At 45.9% G+C, this 13,343-nt stretch overlaps 1 protein-coding gene across 1 annotated transcript in view; it reads right to left on the bottom strand.

Moving 5' to 3' along the window:
• LOC118379214 (potassium voltage-gated channel subfamily B member 2-like) overlaps window positions 1–13,343 on the bottom strand; it is a 368,839-nt gene that overhangs the window by 9,495 nt on the left and 346,001 nt on the right. The gene's annotated exons all lie outside the window — the stretch shown is intronic.

The following is a 13,343-nucleotide window of genomic DNA, read 5'->3' as shown; positions in this document are numbered from 1 at the left end:
TGATCAAATACACAGACCACAAATTCCAATTGGCTATACTTAAACTCTTTAACATCATCCTTAGCTCTGGTATCTTCCCCAATATTTGATCACCCCAATCCACAAAAGTGGAGACATATTTGACCCCAATAACTACCGTGGGATATGCGTCAACAGTAACCTTGGGAAAATCCTCTGCATTATCATTAACAGCAGACTCGTACATTTCCTCAATGAAAACAATGTACTGAGCAAATGTCAAATTGGCTTTTTACCAAATTACCGTACAACAGACCATGTATTCACCATGCACACCCTAATTGACAACCAAACAAAACAAAACAAAGGCAAAGTCTTCTCATGTTTTGTTTATTTAAAATAAAGCTTTTGACTCAACTTGACATGAGGGTCTGCTGTACAAACTGAAAAAAAAAGCCATGACAGGGAGACATAGTGGAGTGGTAATGCCCGACGCCACTTGGGTACACTGCAGCATCCACCTAGAGGCTCTTGGGTACACTGCAGCATCCACCAGGAGGCTCTTGGGTACACTGCAGCATCCACCGAGAGGCTCTTGGGTACACTGCAGCATCCACCGAGAGGCTCTTGGGTACACTGCAGCATCCACCGAGAGGCTCTTGGGTACACTGCAGCATCCACCGAGAGGCTCTTGGGTACACTGCAGCATCCACCGAGAGGCTCTTGGGTACACTGCAGCATCCACCAAGAGGCTCTTGGGTACACTGCAGCATCCACCTAGAGGCTCTTGGGTACACTGCAGCATCCACCAAGAGGCTCTTGGGTACACTGCAGCATCCACCGAGAGGCTCTTGGGTACACTGCAGCATCCACTGAGAGGCTCTTGGGTACACTGCAGCATCCACCTAGAGGCTCTTGGGTACACTGCAGCATCCACCTAGAGGCTCTTGGGTACACTGCAGCATCCACCTAGAGGCTCTTGGGTACACTGCAGCATCCACCGAGAGGCTCTTGGGTACACTGCAGCATCCACCAAGAGGCTCTTGGGTACACTGCAGCATCCACCGAGAGGCTCTTGGGTACACTGCAGCATCCACCGAGAGGCTCTTGGGTACACTGCAGCATCCACCGAGAGGCTCTTGGGTACACTGCAGCATCCACCAAGAGGCTCTTGGGTACACTGCAGCATCCACCGAGAGGCTCTTGGGTACACTGCAGCATCCACAGAGAGGCTCTTGGGTACACTGCAGCATCCACAGAGAGGCTCTTGGGTACACTGCAGCATCCACCTAGAGGCTCTTGGGTACACTGCAGCGTCCACCTAGAGGCTCTTGGGTACACTGCAGCATCCACCTAGAGGCTCTTGGGTACACTGCAGCATCCACCGTGAGGCTCTTGGGTCCACCGCAGCATCCACCGAGAGGCTCTTGCTGCCAAGGGAATGCCTGACAGCTTAGAAATACATTTTGAACATTACAGTGGAAATGGTTAACTTAGTTAAAGACCCCCTGGACCTTTCGTGTATTTTCTGCACTATGTAATGATATGGGCAGCGACCATGTAAGGCTTTAACAACAGAAGTGCGCTGGTTATCAAGGGGGGAAAGTATTGACATGTTTTTTAAATTGAGAGACAAACGGTTTTCTTTAATTTCCACTTGTCTGACCGATGATGACACGTTTCTCATACGACTGGCCTGTCTGGGTGATGTTGTTTCTCATACGACTGGCCTGTCTGGGTGATGTTGTTTCTCATACGACTGGCCTGTCTGGGTGATGTTGTTTCTCATACGACTGGCCTGTCTGGGTGATGTTGTTTCTCATACGACTGGCCTATCTGGGTGATGTTGTTTCTCATACGACTGGCCTGTCTGGGTGATGTTGTTTCTCGCTTGAATAATCTGAATCTCGGATTACAGGTACTCTCTGCAACTATATTCAATGTGCGGGACAAAATTTAGGCTATGATTAAAAAGGTTGGAGCTCTTCTCTGTCTACATTAACAAGAACAACACACAGGTCTTTCCATTATTGTATGATATTTTTGTGTGAAAATGAATTCAAGCCTACGGACAATGTCAAATGTGATGAAGCGAAGTAACTGAGTGAATTGGATGCGCAATTACGCAGGTACTTTCTCGAAACGGACGACACAAACCACTTGATTCGTTGTCCCTTTCATGCCCTGCCTCCAGTCCACTTATCGATCTGAACAGGAGAGTCTCATCGAAATTTGCAACAAGTGGTTCTGTGAAAATGTAATTTAATCAGAAGCCACTGCCAAATTTCTGGATTGCGCTGCGCTCAGAGTATCCTGCCTTGGTAAATCGCATTGTTAAGACACTGATGCCCTTCGCAACCACATATCTATGTGAGAGTGGATTCTCGGCCCTCACTAGCATGAAAACGAAATACAGGCACAGACTGTGTGGAAAATGATTTAAGAGTTATGTGCATCCTTTCAAGCACACCCTTCTCATTAACCATTAATTAACAATAATTAATAATCATTAATTATGTTATTCAACATCTTCAATGGTGTAATATGTAAGATGGTTAAATAAAGAGTAAAATTATTGATTATTATTATATTATTATTTGTGCCCTGGTCCTATAAGAGCTCTTTGTCACTTCCCACGAGCCGGGTTGTGACACAAGCTCACACTCATTCTTATGTTTAATAAATGTATCGTATAGTGTGTGTGTGTGGCAGGCTTACAATGATGGAGAAAAAAAAACTAAATTTGAGAGTTCGCCGACCCTGCTAGAGGGGGTACAGCTGAAGATTGAATGTTTGTAGGGGTACGGGACTGTAAAAAGTTTGGGAACCACTGCCATAGAGTACACAAAAACACTATACATACCTCGGCCTAAACATCAGTGCCACTGGTTATCTCCACAAATCTGTGAATGATCTGAGAGACAAGAAGGGCAGGGTTCTTCTAAGCAAACAAAACGAACATCAAATTCGACATACTGTACCAATTAGGATCTGGCTAAAAAATACTTGAAACAGTTAGTTAGTTGAAACAGTAGACCTCGCTGCCCTTCATGGTTGTTTGGTCTGGGGCTCAACAAATAAGAATTCACAAAATGGGACAAACACCAAATTGAGACTGCATACAGAATCCTGCAAAAAAATATCCTGCATTTACAATGTAAAACCCCAAATAATGCATGCAGAGCAGAATTAGGTCCATACCTGCTAATTATCAAAATCCAGAAAAGAGCCGATAAATTCTACAACCACCTGAAAGGAAGTGATTCCCAAACCTTCCATAACAAAGCCATCACCTACAGAGAAATTAACCTGGAGAAGAGTCCCCTAAGCAAGCTGGTCCCGGGGCTCTGTTCACAAACACAAACACACCCCAACAGAGCCCCAGGACAGCAACACAATTAGACCCAACCAAATCATGAGAAAACAAAAAGATAATTACTTGACACATTGGAAAGAATTTACAAATAAACGGAGCAAACTAGAATGCTATTTGTTCCTAAACAGAGAGTACACAAAGGCGTTGACTATGTACAGACTCAGTGAGCATAGCCTTGCTATTGAGAAAGGTGCCGTAGACAGACCTGGCTCTCAAGAGACGACAGGCTATGTGCTCACTGCCCACAAAATGAGGTGGAAACCGAGATGCACTTCCTAACCTCCTACCCAATGTATGACCATATTAGAGACACATATTTCCCTCCGAATACACAGATCCACAAAGAATTTGAAAACAAATCCAATTTTGATAAAGTCCCATATCTACTGGGTGAAATACCACAGTGTTCCATCACAGCAGCAAGATTTGTGACCTGTTGCCACAAGAAAAGGGCAACCAGTATTTATCTTTATTTATCTTCCCTTTTGTACTTGAACTATTTCAACATAATATGACATTTGAAATGCATTAAAAGCATTAAATCAGTAACGTCACCCACTCTGAGACCTAGGAGTGTTTGTGAAGAGTTGGTCATCCCTACTGCCTCTGATCTGGAGGACTCACTAAACAGAGAACATCCCTGGTCATCCCTTCTGCCTCTGATCTGGAGGACTCACTAAACAGAGAACATCCCTGGTCATCCCTACTGCCTCTGATCTGGAGGACTCACTAAACAGAGAACATCCCTGGTCATCTCTTCTACCTCTGATCTGGAGGACTCACTAAACAGAGAACATCCCTGGTCATCTCTTCTACCTCTGATCTGGAGGACTCACTAAACAGAGAACATCCCTGGTCATCTCTTCTACCTCTGATCTGGAGGACTCACTAAACAGAGAACATCCCTGGTCATCTCTTCTACCTCTGATCTGGAGGACTCACTAAACAGAGAACATCCCTGGTCATCTCTTCTACCTCTGATCTGGAGGACTCACTAAACAGAGAACATCCCTGGTCATCTCTTCTACCTCTGATCTGGAGGACTCACTAAACAGAGAACATCCCTGGTCATCTCTTCTACCTCTGATCTGGAGGACTCACTAAACAGAGAACATCCCTGGTCATCTCTTCTACCTCTGATCTGGAGGACTCACTAAACAGAGAACATCCCTGGTCATCTCTTCTACCTCTGATCTGGAGGACTCACTAAACAGAGAACATCCCTGGTCATCTCTTCTACCTCTGATCTGGAGGACTCACTAAACAGAGAACATCCCTGGTCATCTCTTCTACCTCTGATCTGGAGGACTCACACTAAACACAAATGCTTTGTTTTTAAATGATGTTGGAGTGTGTTCCTTGGTGTCCATATCACCAACAAACTATCATGGTCCAAGCTCACCAAAACAGTCGTGAAGAGGGCACGATAAAACCTATTCCCCCTCAGGGGACTAAAAAGATTTGGCATGGGTCCTGAGCTCTTCAAAAGGTTCCACAGCTGCAACATCGAGAGCTGCCTGGTATGGTAACTGCTCGGCCATATGCACTACAGAGGGTAGTGCACACGACACAGTACATCACTGCGGCCAAGCTTCCTGCCATCCAGGACCTCTATACCAGGCGGTGTCAGAAGGAAGGACTTAACATTTGTCAAAGACTCCAGCCACCGTAGTCATAGACTGTTCTCTCTGCTACCACACGGCAAGTGGTCCCAGACAGCCAGGTCTAGGTCCAAGAAGCTTCTAAACAGCTTCTACCCCCAAGCCATAAGACTCCTGAGCATCTAATCAAATGACTACTCAGACTATTTGCATTGCCCCCCCCCACCCCTCTTCTGCACTGCTGCTACTCTCTGTTATTATCTATGCATAGTCACTCTAATAACTACCTACATGTACATGACTAACTGGTGTCCCCGCACACTGACTCTGTACCGTAACACCCTGTATATAGCCTCCACACTGACTCTGTACCGTAATACCCTGTATATAGCCTCCACATTGACTCTGTACCGTAACACCCTGTATATAGCCTCCACACTGACTCTGTACCGTAACACCCTGTATATAGCCTCCACACTGACTCTGTACCGTAATACCCTGTATATAGCCTCCACATTGACTCTGTACCGTTATACCCTGTATATAGCCTCCACATTGACTCTGTACCGTAACACCCTGTATATAGCCTCCACATTGACTCTGTACCGTTATACCCTGTATATAGCCTCCACATTGACTCTGTACCGTAACACCCTGTATATAGCCTCCACATTGACTCTGTACCGTAACACCCTGTATATAGCCTCCACATTGACTCTGTACCGTAACACCCTGTATATAGCCTCCACATGGACTCTGTACCGTAACACCCTGTATATAGCCTCCACATTGACTCTGTACCGTAACACCCTGTATATAGCCTCCACATTGACTCTGTACCGTAACACCCTGTATATAGCCTCCACACTGACTCTGTACCGGTACCCCCTGTATATAGCCTCCACATTGACTCTGTACCGTAACACCCTGTATATAGCCTCCACATTGACTCTGTACCGTAACACCCTGTATATAGCCTCCACATTGACTCAGTACCGTAACACCCTGTATATAGCCTCCACATTGACTCTGTACCGTAATACCCTGTATATAGCCTCCACACTGACTCAGGTATAATTGCTGCGGTTCTAAGCCCACGTTGTTGTATCCTGTTTCTTACATAGTGTTGGGGCAACAACAACATTTTTTCTAGAGGCAAGCCGAAGGTCGGAGAGGGAAGTCTACGCCCCTTTGTCAGTGATTGGTCAACAGTAGAGATTCTTCAATAATGCCTTTGTTGTCATTCAACGAGAGACGACTCGTTTTCATGCACATTTCTTTCATTGAGAAACATGTTAGTTAGATGTAAAATTACAAAAAAAAGAGTCAAAAACTATTTTTCGAGTTATTTTAGAATAATTCGGACAAATGAGGAAGTGAAGGCAAAATGGACAAAAAAGTACTATTGATGCCTTTAAGGGAGTATTCGTTCGGTTCGGCTAAGCGCCAGAACTGAAGCATGCTGACGCCTTTGCAACGACATTTGTACTAGCTCAGTACTAGCTCAGTACTAGCTCAGTACTAGCTCAGTACTAGCTCAGTACTAGCTCAGTACTAACTCAGTACTAACTCAGTACTAGCTCAGTACTAACTCAGTACTAAATCAGTACTAGCTCAGTACTAGCTCAGTACTAGCTCAGTACTAGCTCAGTTTCTGCACCACCCAAGGTCCCCACTTTCATCCTTCTTAAATGGAAGAAGTTTGGAACCACCAAGACACTTCCTAGAACTGACCGCCCAGACTGAGCAATCGGGGGAGAAAGACCTCGGTCAGGGAGGTCTCTGATAGAGCTAGAGAGTTCCAATGTGGAGATGGGAGAACCTTTCAGAGGGACAACCATCTCTGCAGCTCTCCACCAATCAGGACATTATGGTAGAGTGGCCAGACGGAAGCCACTCCTCAGTGAAAGGCACACGAAAGCCCACTTGGAGTTTCCTAAAAGGAATCTCAGAAGATGAGAAACAAGATTCTCTGGTCTGATGAAACCAAGATTGAACTCTTTGGCCTGAATGCTAAGCGTCACGTCTGGAGGAAAGCTGGCACCATCCCTACGGTGAAGCATGGTGGTGGCAGCGTCATGCTGTGGGGATGTTTTGCAGCGGCAGGTACTGGGAGACTAGTCAGGATCGAGGGAAAGATGAACGGAGCAAAGTACAGAGATCCTTGATGAAAATCTGCTCCAGAGCGCTCAGGACCTCAGACTGGGGCAAAGGCTCACCTTCTAACAGGACATTGACCCTAAGCACACAGTCAAGACAACGCAGGAGTGGCTTCAGGACAAGTCTCTGAATGTCCTTGAGTGGCCCAGCCAGAGCCCGGACTTGAAACCGATCTAACATCTCTGGAGAGACCTGAAAATAGGTGTGCAGCGACGCTCCCCATCCAACCTGACAGAGTTTGAGAGGATCTGCAGAGAAGAATGGGAGAAACTCCACAAATACTGCAGGTGTGCCAAGCTTGTAGCGTCATACCCAAGAAGACTCAAGGCTGTAATCGCTGCAAAAGGTGCTTCAATAAAGTACTGAGTAAAGGGTCTGAGTACTTATGTAAATGTAATATTTCATTATTTTTTTTTAAAACCTGTTTTTGCTTTGTCATTATGGGCTATTGTGTGTAGATTGATGAGGGAAAAAAAAGCAATTTAATTAATTTTAGAATACATTTGTCAAGAGGTCTGAATGCATGACAGAAAAGAGAAGCTCTTCCTCTGTCTTACACATATCTCAATCCAAAGGAAAAAAGCTCTCTCTCTCTGCCTGCCTCTCTCTCTCTCTCTGCGTCCCTCCTCTCTCTCTCTCTCTCTGCCTGCCTCCTCTTTCTCTCTCTCTCTGCCTGCCTCTTCTTTCTCTCTCTCTGCCTGCCTCCTCTTTCTCTCTCTGCATCCTCCTCTCTCTCTCTCTGCGTCCCTCCTCCTCTCTCTCTCTCTGCCTGCCTCTTCTTTCTCTCTCTCTGCCTGCCTCCTCGTTCTCTCTCTCTCTCCCTCTCTCTCTCTCTCTGCGTCCCTCCTCCTCCTCTCTCTCTCTCTCTCTGCGTCCCTCCTCCTCTCTCTCTCTCTGCCTGCCTCTTCTTTCTCTCTCTCTGCCTGTCTCTTCTTTCTCTCTCTCTCTGCCTGCCTCTTCTTTCTCTCTCTCTCTGCCTACCTCCTCTTTCTCTCTCTGCCTGCCTCTTCTTTCTCTCTCTCTCTCTCCCTGCCTCCTCTCTCTCTCTCTCTCTCTCTCTCTCTCTCTCTCTCTCTCTCTCTCTCTCTCTGCCTGCCTCCCCCTCTCTCTCTCTGCCTGCCTCCTCTCTCTCTGTCTGCCTCCCTCTCTCTCTCTGCCTGCCTCCCTCTCTCTCTCTGCCTGCCTCACTCTCTCTCTCTGCCTGCCTCCCTCTCTCTCTCTGCCTGCCTCATTCTCTCTCTCTGCCTGCCTCCCTCTCTCTCTCTGCCTACCTCCCTCTCTCTCTCTGCCTGCCTCCTCTCTCTCTGCCTGCCTCCTTCTCTCTCTCTGCCTGCCTCCCTCTCTCTTTCTGCCTGCCTCCCTCTCTCTCTCTGCCTGCCTCCCTCTCTCTCTCTGCCTGCCTCATTCTCTCTCTCTGCCTGCCTCCCTCTCTCTCTCTGCCTACCTCCCTCTCTCTCTCTGCCTGCCTCCTCTCTCTCTGCCTGCCTCCTTCTCTCTCTCTGCCTGCCTCCCTCTCTCTTTCTGCCTGCCTCCCTCTCTCTCTCTGCCTGCCTCCTTCTCTCTCTCAACCTGCCTCCCTCCCTCTCTCTCAACCCTCATCCCTTAACCCTTAACCCTCAGCCCTCATCCCTCAACCCTCATCCGTCAACCCTCATCCGTCAACCCTCAACCTTCATCCATCAGCCCTCAACCCTCATCCCTCAACCCTCATCCCTCAACCCTCATCCGTCAACCCTCAACCCTCATCCTTCAACCCTCATCCCTTAACCCTCAACCCTCATCCCTCAACCCTCATCCGTCAACCCTCAACCGTCATCCATCAACCCTCAGCCCTCATCCCTCATCCCTCAACCCTCATCCCTCAGCCCTCATCCCTCAACCCTTACCGAGTCTATTTCAAGTCTATTTCTATTCGGACAATATTTGTTCAGGTTTTGTAAATATTATTTTTATGGAGAGTATAGAGGGTGGAACATAGGGTGGCATGAGATATTTATGGACTACATTCATTACTTCAACGTGGAGCCAGTTGAATGAACACTCCAGCACAAGAAAAGGCAACTGCAGAGCCCCGTGGCTGCACGTGGTGCGCCATTATGGTCTGGAAGGTTCCGACTCAGTGATGTGTCCAGATTCTCGCGCCGCTAGTGGAGGAGAAAACAGGGAATAGAAGCATGCGAGTGAAGTAATAATGTGATAAATTACAGTGAGGCGTTTTCAGTGTTCTCACATGTGTGCGTGTGTGTCCTCGGACACAGCTCAGTTTCAGAGCGAGAGAGAGACACACATTTAGATAATTGGGAGTGACTGTATGTGAAGAAAGACAAAACACTTGTTGATGGATGTTTGCAATATCTCCAACATCACTCAGTCTCACTGGTTTATTTATGAAAGATCTGAACTAGTGGAAGAGTCACAAAACAAACGTTGTCGTCATGCTATGGCATGGCATGCATACTGTACACACTTCACTCTGAATGCCAAATGGCACCTTATTCTTTATATAGGGCACTACTGTTGACCAGTGCCCTCGAGAGATAAATTCAGACACCTCTTTCTAATCGTTTGTATTCACAAGTTTATTTTCAGGTCCCTGTAACAACCTGGACTCAGGGGCAGACGTAAAGTAGTACACGTAAATCATAGACACTCCATTTAGTATGATATGCTATGTTTTATATGGTATATATTAATTTCTTGGTGACTGGGGGGCAGTATTGAGTAGCTTAGATGAATAAGAGTAAACATCCTGCTACTCAGCTATAAAAGCTCTAATATGCTAATATAAAAGCTATAATATGCTAATATAATATAATATATTGCATAATATTCATATTAGTAGTATTGGATGGAAAACACTCTGATGTCTGTGAGTATAACACAACTCATATGGCAGGTAAAACAACAGTGAAAAATCCAACCAGGAAGTGGGAAATCTGAGGTTTGTAGTTTTTCAACTCAGTCCCCATTGAAGATAGTGGGATATTGGTCACTTCCTAAGGCTTCCACTAGATGTCAACCTTCTTTAGAAACTTGTTTGAGGCTTCTACTGTAAAGGAGGGGCTCATAAGGAAATCTGACACAGCGGTTGCATTAAGGAGAAGTGGATCTAAAATTCCATGTGTAATAATCGTATCTTTTATCAATGTTTATTATTAGTATTTCTGTAAATTGATGTGGCTCTCTGCAAAATCACTGCATGTTTTGGAACTACTGAACATAACACGCCAATGTAAAATGAGATTTATGGATATAAATATGAACTTTATCGAACAAAACATACATGTATTGTGTAACATGAAGTCCTATGAGTGTCATCTGATGAAGATCATCAAAGGTTAGTGATTAATTTCATCTATTTTTCTGCTTTTTGTGACTCCACTCTTTGGCTGGAAAAATGACTGTGTTTTTCTGTGACTTGGTGGTGACCTAACATAATTGTTTGTGGTGATTTCGCTGTAAAGCCTTTAACCTCTTAAGTCGATCCGACACGCATGCGTCCCATCTAGCCATCTGGAAATGCAAATGCACTACGCTAAATGCTAATAGCACTCGTTAAAACTCAAATGTTCATTAAAACACACATGCAGGGTACAGAATTAAAGCTACACTCGTTGTGAATCCAGCCAACGAGTCAGAGAGAAGCCTTAATGGACCTACAGACTAGATCCACGAGAGAACACCGTTCTGAGAGAAGCCTTAATGGACCTACAGACTAGATCCATGAGAGAACACCGTTCTGAGAGAAGCCTTAATGGACCTACAGACTAGATCCATGAGAGAACACCGTTCTGAGAGAAGCCTTTCTGGACCTACAGACTAGATCCATGAGAGAACACCGTTCTGAGAGAAGCCTTAATGGACCTACAGACTAGATCCATGAGAGAACACCGTTCTGAGAGAAGCCTTACTGGACATATAGACTAGATCCATGAGAGAACACCGTTCTGAGAGAAGCCTTAATGGACCTACAGACTAGATCCATGAGAGAACACCGTTCTGAGAGAAGCCTTAATGGACCTACAGACTAGATCCATGAGAGAACACCGTTCTGAGAGAAGCCTTAATGGACCTACAGACTAGATCCATGAGAGAGAATCTGGCATCCAAGAGAAAGAAGCTCCTGAATCTTTAGTTAGAGAGTTCCTCTTCACAGCGCTTCAGATCCCAAGCGAAGCTATCGACAAAATCCAACTGGAACATGTACACTGCTTCGGACAGAGAGGGCAGAGGTACGACCGGCCAATCGTTGCCAAATTGGCTTCCTTTAAAGATAAACTAATGATTAAAAGACTGGGTAAAAGACCTGCTGGGACCCAAATTGGCATGAATGACCAGTTCCCGAAGGAAACTGCAGGACGGCGTAAAGTTCTGTATCCAATTTTCAAGGAAAATAGATTGAAAGAGAAACGAGTAGCTCTCGTCGTCGATAAACTATATATATTGATAACCAGTTGTTCAGGAGACACAAAGACTTACTCCATGGCTATTTTAAAAATGACAAAAGTTCTCATAGATTGAGGCCAATAATGAAACACACAATTCTAGCCCTGTTATGGGTTGTATAATACAATAAAAAATATGGCTTTTATATCTATCTTCAAATATAACTCATTGGAACACAAAAATCACTAATTCAACATTGTGAAGATTAAAAACTCAAATAAAATAGAAGGCACAAGTATGTGTGTCGTTGAGTGTGAAAGGTAATGGTTGCATATCCCAAAACCAGTAATATTGCTGTGAGCAGGGGTTGTGTGAGAGCTTTCAATGTTGTTCAGATGAGGGGAATACATCTTATAAGGAATTATAAATCATATTTATTTATTGTCCTATAATGGTGGAATAGCATTTAAAAAAAAAAAATTATACATTTAATTTATTTATTCTCCTATCACGGGGGAACTACATTTTTTAAAGTAAATGATACATCTCATTTAGTAATTTATGATCCTATATCGATGGAACGGTCCACAACCCTATACGACCCCCACCTGAATGACCCAGATACTAAGGAGAAGTCCCTAACTAGTTTATGGGCCTGCTGTAAGTGGCCTGCATGCATCCAAATGATGGTCAGAGACCAAGAGCAGCACTGCCCCCTCAAGATCCTGAGCCTGCTTGGCAGGGTTGGTCCTGCAAAGCCAAAGCCCCCTAAAGGGAGAGCATAATATACAAGCACATTCTCAAAGCTGCTAATGAGAACCTTGATGTCCTAGCCGGTGGGGATTCCAGTGGGGTGCCCCCACCCAGGCAGTGGCAGTGCTGGCAACACTAGCTGCAATAACCCATGGGGAGGGGGGCCCACCCAGGCAGTGGCAGTGCTGGCAACACTAGCTGCAATAACCCATGGGGAGGGGGGCCCACCCAGGCAGTGGCAGTGCTGGCAACACTAGCTGCAATAACCCATGGGGAGGGGGGCCCACCCAGGCAGTGGCAGTGCTGGCAACACTAGCTGCAATAACCCATGGGGAGGGGGGCCCACCCAGGCAGTGGCAGTGCTGGCAACACTAGCTGCAATAACCCATGGGGAGGGGGGCCCACCCAGGCAGTGGCAGTGCTGGCAACACTAGCTGCAATAACCCATGGGGAGGGGGGCCCACCCAGGCAGTGGCAGTGCTGGCAACACTAGCTGCAATAACCCATGGGGAGGGGGCTCACCCAGGCAGTGGCAGTGCTGGCAACACTAGCTGCAATAACCCATGGGGGGGGGGGGGGTCACACTCGGACATTCAGAGAGGGGGTATATTATTGTGGCCCTGGTGGCACAAAATCCAAGGTCTGAGAGAGCACTCGGGGTTCTCCATGGTGTTGTATGTCAGGGCTTGACTAGGGTGGGGGTGGTCTAGTATTGTTATTTCTATGTTGGAGTATTTTGTGTGGTTCCCAATTAGAGGCAGCTGATCATCGTTAAGTTCCTTAAGTTTCCTTTGTTCGCAGATTTTCACACAAAGAAGAAAGTATTTTCCCACCAGGAGAGTGTTTCTACCAAACGGACTGATGACACAAAATGTATTTTTTCGCTTAAGGTTTTCATGCTTTGGAGCTTTTCACGGTCGTGTTATGTTTTATTGTTTTTTTGATAGTTTCACTGTGTAATAAAGTATGTGGAACTCAACTCGCGCTGCTGCGCCTTGGTCCGTTCCTATCGACGACCGTGGCGGTTATGGGTGTTTCAGGGAGAATGGGGTATGTCTGACCACCATCATCTAGAGCGTGACAATGGTTAATCAAATCCCCATTTCTGG

This window comes from Oncorhynchus keta, chromosome 28, assembly GCF_023373465.1.
Source record: "Oncorhynchus keta strain PuntledgeMale-10-30-2019 chromosome 28, Oket_V2, whole genome shotgun sequence".
Classification (NCBI taxonomy): domain Eukaryota; kingdom Metazoa; phylum Chordata; class Actinopteri; order Salmoniformes; family Salmonidae; genus Oncorhynchus; species Oncorhynchus keta.
Note: the sequence above shows the minus strand (reverse complement) of the source record. Positions and strands in the feature narration are given on the sequence as shown.